General features: G+C 42.9%; 1 pseudogene; it reads right to left on the reverse strand.

Moving 5' to 3' along the window:
- Positions 1-2,099: 2,099 nt before the first annotated feature.
- On the reverse strand, positions 2,100-2,456 carry LOC142433960 (uncharacterized protein C11orf98-like; annotated as a pseudogene).
- Between the last annotated feature and the right edge of the window lie 5,995 nt (positions 2,457-8,451).

The raw sequence follows: 8,451 nt of genomic DNA on the forward strand, positions 1-8,451 counted from the left end.
CATCACAGCACTGTTAACAATACCAAGAAGGTAGAAACCATCCAAATGCCTGTTAGTCAAAGGATGGATAAAGAAACTGTGGTACCTACAAAAGAGAATATTATAAATCTCGAAACAAGTGGTTTTCAACCTTCCTAATGCTGCTACCCTGTAATACAGTTCCTCATGTTGTGGGGATCCCGTAAGTAGATGTATCTGCATATGAGCAGACCCGCCTGGAGACAAATAGAGGAGCGGTGTTTCATTTCCTAAGACCATCAGAAATATGGTTGTAGGCGACCCCTGTGAAAGGGTCGTTTGACCCCAACAGGGTCCCAACCCCCAGGTTGAGAACTGTTGCTCTAAACAATAATGATAAAACTGTGAAGTGTACCTCATGACATGGGTGGACCTGGAGAACATTATCCTGAGTGAAATTAGTCATTCACTGTGTTAGAATGGGTTGCCTAGAGAAACAAATCCAGAGACACTCATGTGTGTATAAGACAGAGCTTTATATCAAAGAGCCATTGAATATTAAGAACACATCCCAGCCCAGTCTAGATCCAGTCCATAAGTCTGATATCATTCCATAAGTCTGATACCAGTCCGTAAATCCCTCTTCAGACTCATGCAGCACATGCACTGATGCAGAAGGCAAGAAGATCATAAGCCAGTGGGTGAAAAGTCTTGTGGATCCAGTGACAGTGGAAACATCTCCAGGGCTTTCCCAGGTCTCAATGTGCCTCCACATGGCTGGACAACAGGAAGACGAAGCAGAGAGCGAGAGGGGCCAGCCTCCAGAGAGTCATTTATCTTGCTCGCCCTCCAATCAAGCTGTGACCTGATTGGAAAAACCCACCCCTTCACTTTATTTATCAAGTTGACATGAAATTAGGTAACTACTAAAATCAAAGACAAAAATTCTTGTATGCATCCACTGTTATGAAGGAAAAAATATCAAAACAAAGGTTTCCAAAGAAAACGGGCTTTGATGGTTACCAAGTGCAGAGGGGGAAGGGAGGGAAGAGCAAGTACTCAGCGTAGGCAGGTGCTAACCGGGGTGAAGGGAAAGATAGTGTTCCCGAAGACAGAGAGATGAGTACTCAAGTGAGGAGTAGAACAAGCTATTAGGGGAGTTCATAATTTTAATAAGTTTGAATACAAAATTGATTGTCTGATTTATAAATCCCCACCTGATTCACAATTTAAAATTATATTTTCAAAGGGACTCCGAAACAAAACATGAAGCAAAACAAACTATTATCGAAGCTGCTCTCACATATGGAATATGTCAGCTCTCAAAGAGTGATAAAGGTGGTACAATGTTGAAATAGTAGACAATGGTATAATCGTGTACACTTGCCCTTCAATAGTGGACTACAACTCATGACAGTCTTATGTATGACGCAATGAAGTGCTGCCCAGCCATTCTCATACTAGCCTGGATGTTGAGGTTCATTGTTGTTGTCACAGTGCCTGTCCCTCACCCCCACTGGCCTTCTACTTCACCAAACACGATGTCCTCCAGGAAAGGAAACTTCTTGATGGTGTGTCCAAAGCAAACATGTTGGCCATTGTTCTCTTGTGAGCCATATGTTTTTTAATTGGCTAATTTTGGGCAATAGAGCTCCAGGCCTTTCTTTCTAGTCCGTGCTCGTCTGGAAGCTGTGCTTAAATTTGCTCACCGCAAGAGACCGTGCTGGCTTTTGAAATACAAGGTTGCCAAGGTTCCAGCAACATAGCCACATGCAAGCCACCACAGTATAATGCATGGACAGATGGATGGTACACATTCACCTTTCCATATTATGTTTGCTTTTGTCTAAAAATCCTGGTGCATTTCACTGCTTTGAAATCGAGAAATCTCTCTGTGGTCTTTTTTTTTGGGGGGGGGGCCAGTACTCTAGGCTTTATTACAAATGGAACCCACTGCTAGCAAACCCTCTCCAGTCCAGTCTTTTCTCCTCTGCCCTCTGACCTCCTTCTAGGGGCCACCAGGCCATTTTGGAAGAGGGCAATAGGTGGGGGCAGTGGAAGGGACTGTGCTTTCTCCGAAGTCCACTGACTCTGGGACTCTTGGCTCCAGTGGAAAGCTTCTAGAAGAAAGGGTGAGATGTTTAGCTCCCATCTTCAAGCTCCTCCATGTCTACATCCAGGGGGGCTTTGGTCCTTTGGCGCTTGGGCTTGGTCCATGAGTCCTGGATGGCTTTGGGGGGCTTCCACTTCCATGACTGCCTTCTCCTTCTGCACCAGCTGGATCTGCTGGAGGAGTTTTCTGCCCTTCTTCCCCGATAGGGCAATGTCACTGGATGCCCGCTTCTTGAGGTGGTGCCGCGTGGTCAAACCTGCATCTAGCACAGCCCCGACCACCGGTGCTTCAGTCGCCGCTCCTGGGTCAACACGCACCGCCGCCCGAACAGCTTCTTCTTCAGCTCCGTTCAAGCCTGGTTGATCTTCCCACCTGGAGCCCCCATGGCTGCGCAGCGATGCCCGTCCTGGCCCGCCTCTCTGTGGTCTTAATTGCTATGATTTACCATGAAGCACCTTTCTGATACTTAAATATCAGGAAACCAAGCAACCACAACAAGCAGGGCCGGTGCTTTCTGAAAGATGCAGAAGCAGAAAGAAGGTTTATAGGACCTACTGTGTCCCTGACATTGTACTTACCTTCTCTCGTGTAACCCCCATAAAGTTCTACATAGTCACCCTGGTTGGTGAGAGTAAGCCAACTGTGTGGGCTCAGCCAGCTGAAGCAGGTGGCAAATGCACACTTCAAACTCAAGTCTCTTTGACGCCGAAGTGTGTCCTGGCTACCAACCCACACCATTTCTGAAGATAGATTGGGTTCCTAAGAGGTAATGGTGTTGACTTCAATCTTTTGTGAAGATCCTACATATACTGCATAATTAATGCATTAAGCAAAGTTGAGGAAAATGTCAATATGGTATTAGATAACTGGAATTTGATTTCTTTATTGATCTGTAACTTGTCTTTGGGAGACATGAATATTACATCTATTATCATAGTTTGTGCAGCTGTCTTACAAAGTACACGTGCTTATCATTTTCGAGATTCAACTTAATTAAGCTGAAAAAGAAAAAAAATTATTTGCTGATTTATTAGATACCCACTAATTTATTTGTTGTTATTTAAATGTATTACCATAACATTTCTTAAAATAGGAGTAAGAGTTATTTTTACTAAAATAATTCCTCTGTAGAAGCCCTATTTGCAATTGTCTATTTTAGGCATGCCTTTTGAACTTAATTTTGATCTGTGTTTACTGTGTATCACTGGTCTTCTATTTATAGCCAAAGGATTAACATTCCCATGTTCCCTTCGACCTATGATTCTGGACATCTAATCTTTCCCTGAGAACTATTAAATGTAAATTAAAATCTTTAATTTAAGAGCCTAGATTACATGAAGTGGTGTCGTCCGTGTTCGGTAAGAATTTTAAAAGAACTTTTTTTTAGACCATTGAAAGTTGACTTTATTATCCCTCAAGTTTCTTTTGGCTATTTATGAAGATCATATTAATCTGATGTGGAAAAAGATCTGTGAAAAGTGATTGCTATATTGAGACAGTTAAGTAAATCCTTAGAGGGTAACTAAGTATCTTAAATAGGTGTTACAAGGTTGTGTATCAAAAGGAAGCTAATATTTAACTATAGTAGAATGAATGTAGATGCCAGTAGACTTTGTTGGTTGCCTACTCAATATCTACTCTCCACGTCTTCCCAAAAGACTATTTTCCCAGGCTCCCTTGGAACAAGGGTTGACCATGTGACGCCAAGATGATCAGATCAGTATAACATAAGCCAAGGTTTTCAGGGGGTTCTGAGAAATCTTTTATGGCTGTGCTAAACAAAAACATCTGGATAGGCCTTTATTTATCCCACTTACTACTTTGAATGTTCACAGCATCCATTTATTTTATGGCCATTCATCAACAAGCATCTGGGAAAAGCAAGAGAATCACAGCCATGTTGAGTGTGACATCAGGGAACTACCCACAAAAGGAATGTGGGTAGCCATCTACCTACCTCTAAGCTTCCTGGGGTGTATAAACCAATCCCTGCAAGGCATTGCTATCTGGCGGATCTTGGGGATCTCGTTGCATTTGCACACTGTGATTTTAGAGGATCTCAGGTTCTGCATTACTAACAAACTCCTTGGTGATGCATTCCCAATGCTACACTTGTAAACTTTCTTCCTAAGACTTTGCTATTACAGTTGTGGGCCACGGACTACTTGTAGCCTCCGCATCACCTAGGAGTTTGTTAGTAATGCAGAACCTGAGATCCTCTCAAATCACAGTGTGCAAATGCAACGAGATCCCCAAGGTTCAAACCATTATTATTATTGGAAAAGGTAGAAAGAAATAATACAGAATATGCACACATACAAACAGTACATTTTTCCAAGCAAGACGTTATAAACAGGAAATGTTTGTATTTAGCAACTTCTACATGCTGGGCAGTTAGACACATATTAAATGCAGTTTTCATTCATTATATTGTATAAACATCACAGCAATGAGCTATGGTAGGCAAGAGATCATCCATCTGTCTAGCACAGATGAAGAAACAAGGCCTTAAAAGATATAGCGTCTGGGGTCTTAAAGGTTTGAAATTAAACAAGCGGCCATCTAGTAGAGAAGCAACAAAGCCCACATGGAAGAACCACACCAGTCTGTGTGATCACCAGGTGTCTATGGGATCAGGTATCAGGCATCAGAAGACCCCAAACATACAAATATATCGATGCAAATGATGGGGGTCAGAGTGGAGACCCAAAGCCCATCTGTACATAATTGAACATTCCCTCACAGAAGACTCACAAGCAAAGAACGAGCAGCAAGGGTGCAGCACAGCACCGATGGAACACACAACATTCCTCTAGTTCTTTAATGCTTTCACCTCCCCACTATCATGACCCCAGTTCTACCTTATAAATCTGGCTAGACTGGAGCATGTACGCTGGTACAGATGAGACCTCTCAACACATGGAATCCAGGACAGCAATGGGAGTAGGGATACCATGAGGGTAAGAGGTGGGGGGAAAAAGGGGAGAAATGGGGAACCAACTACAGAGTCATATAATTTCTCCCTCCCCCCGGGGAGGTAAACAACAATAGGGTGGATGAAGGGAGACAGTGGTCGGTGTAAGATATGAAAATAATTTATAACTTACCATGAGGGTGGGAGAGTAGGGGAGGGAGGGAAAAAAAGAAGAGCTGATACCAAGGGTACAAACAGAAAGAAAATATTTTGAAAATGATGAAGGCAACATAGGTACATATGTGCTTGATGCAATTGATGTATAGATTGTTATAAGAACTGTAAGAGCCCTGAATCAAATGATTTATTTTTTTTTAAAGAAAAACAAAGGACAGTGATTCCCCTAGCCATTCTGACAGAACCATTATTTGAGACCCAAGTTTTCCTTACTTCAAAGCGCACCATCTTTCTGCCAAACTACACCCAACAGACTGAAAAATAGTTCGAAAGCAATAAAGACATTTGAATGGAGGGAAGACAGACGTGGGTTAAAGGTAAGAGATCGTGGAATGAACTGGCAAGGTCTGTATCTGTGGGACGAGTTTAAGGAATTAGGGTGATCAAAAGCTCCTGAGGGAAATGAGAATAAGATGGGGAAAGACTGAGGTAGAAGGGAGTGTGTGTGTGTGTGTGTGTGTGTGTGTGTGTATCCATATGTATATATATACATATATATGTTTTTGTTTAAATCATTTTATTGGGGGCTCATACAACTCTTATCACAATCCATATATACATACATGTGTGAAGCACATTTGTACATGTGTTGCCATCATCATTCTCAAAACATTTGCTTTCAACTTTTGTATCAGCTCCTCATTTTCCCCTCCCTCCCTGTTCCCCCCTCCCTCATAAACCCCCAGGCACACATTTAATTCAGACAAAAACCGAAAGCTGGTCAAGAGAAAGAAGCAAGCAGCAAGGTAATGAAACTGGCTTGCTTCAGAAATCCTCAACCAGAATTATAAACAGATGCCGTGGTGTTCTGCCATGATGTCCAGGAGCGCCTTTCTTTTTTTTTTTATTTTAACAATTTATTGGGGCTCATACAATTCTTTTCACAGTTCATACATATACATACATCAATTGTATAAAGCACATCTGTACAGTCTTTGCCCTAATCATTTTTTTCTCTTTTCTTCTTTTACATTTTATTAGGAACTCATACAACTCTTACCACAATCCATACATATACATACATCAATTGTATAAAGCACATCCATACATTCCCTGCCCCAATCATTCTCAAGGCATTTGCTCTCCACTTAAGCCCCTTGCATCAGGTCCTCTTTTTTTCCCCTTCCCTCCCCATTCCCCCCTCCCTCATATGCCCTTGGTAATTTATACATCGTTATTTTGTCATATCTTGCCCTATCCGGAGTCTCCCTTCCCCCCTTCTCTGCTGTCCCTCTCCCAGGGAAGAGGTCACATGTGGATCCTTGTAATCAGTTCCCCCTTTCCAACCCACTCACCCTCCACTCTCCCAGCATCGTCCCTCACACCCTTGGTCCTGAAGGTATCATCCACCGTGGATTCCCTGTACCTCCAACCCTCATATGCACCAGTGTACAGCCTCTGTCCTATCCAGCCCTGCAAGGTAGAATTCGGATCATGGTAGTTGGGGGGAGGAAGCATCCAGGATCTGGGGGAAAGCTGTGTTCTTCATCGATACTACCTCGCACCCTAATTAACCCATCTCCTCTCCTAAACCCCTCTATGAGGGGATCTCCATTGGTCGACACTTGGGCCTTGGGTCTCCACTCTGCACTTCCCCCTTCATTTACTATGATATATATATATATATATACATACATACACATACATATATACATATACACATACATACACACACTTATATCTTTTTTTTTTGCATGATGCCTTATATCTGGTCCCTTGGGCACCTCGTGATCACACTGGCCGGTGTGCTTAAGGTGGTGGAAGGACCTTGGGCCTCTACTCAAACACTCCCTCAATGCATGAATACCTTCTTTTATTAAATTGGAACTCTATGATGCTCACTCTCCCGACACAACGGCTGGAGCCAAAGTGGGTGAACAAGTAAATGTGGTGAAGAAAGCTGATGGTGCCCGGCTATCAAAAGAGATAGTGACTGGGGTCTTAAAGGCTTGAAGATAAACAAGCGGCCATCTAGCTCAGAAGCAACAAAGTCCACATGGAAGAACACACCAGCCTGTGTGATCGAGTGGTCCCAAAGGGATCAGTTACCAGGCATCAAAGAACAAAAAATCACATCATTGACTGCACACCTCCATGATAGGATCGCTGAAGACAAATGGGTGCATAAGCAAATGTGGTGAAGAAAGCTGATGGTGCCCGGCTATCAAAAGAGATAGTGTCTGGGGTCTTAAAGGCTTGAAGGTGAACAAGCGGCCATCTAGCTCAGAAGCAAAGGAGCGCCTTTCTTATCGGAAACACTCAGTTTCGCTCTGATCCATAGGCAGTTCTGCTGGCTGTGGTAGTGGCTTTCCTTGCACATGTGGTCCAGGACCTCACTGTGCAAATCTGACCTGCCTAGAATGGGGTTGTCACCTAACCTTTGAGAACACAGACTGGCATGAACAAGCATCAGGGTATATTTGTCTTTTCTTTATTTAAGGACAATGATATTCGGTGGAACTGACCATGGGGGAAGATTTTCCCTCTCCTCACCCCCCACTCCCAATGTAGAGAGCTTCATTGACACTCACTGCCATGAATCAATGCTGACTTATAGCGACCCCTTTTGGGTTTCTGAGACTGTAACTGTTGACAGGAGAAGAAAGCCCAGACTTTCTCCTGCTGGTAGTTTTGAACTGCCCAGACTTTCTCCTGCTGGTAGTTTTGAACTGCCGGCTGGATGGCCCAACCCATAGCCACTGAGCCACTAGGGCTCCATTGACACAGTTTGTATAAAAGAAAAGCCAACCAACACACCCTTCTCCAAAAAGCCTAGGCCCCTTCAGCACCATCATAACCAACAAATGAAAAAGAAACTTTCTGGGGCCCTACGCTAGGTAGGTACTAACTTGTCTCAAACATCTTGCTCTTTTTCCCCCTGACATTGTTTATATCTCTACATACAGATGTAAATATAGATCATTTTATTGGGGGCTCTTATAACAATCCATACATTAATTGTATCAAGCATATTTGTACACAAAACATCTCATCCTTCTACGTGGATCAAAATCTCTATCATTAGAGACCCTCATGCTTTAATTTAGAAAAACAAATTGAGAGACTGTCCCCCAACTGCTTTGCTCAGTCAGTGTTTTATGCAACTAACATGAGGACAGGAAGTGAGACTACACTTTCTGGTGAGTATATGAGTCTTAGAGAAGTCAAGGTAGATATAAGTTAAAAAAGACTTTGTTGTGGCAGTGTTCTTTCTTTGATTTAAAAAAAA

The sequence above is a fragment of the Tenrec ecaudatus genome, chromosome X (genome assembly GCF_050624435.1).
Source record: "Tenrec ecaudatus isolate mTenEca1 chromosome X, mTenEca1.hap1, whole genome shotgun sequence".
NCBI lineage: Eukaryota > Metazoa > Chordata > Mammalia > Afrosoricida > Tenrecidae > Tenrec > Tenrec ecaudatus.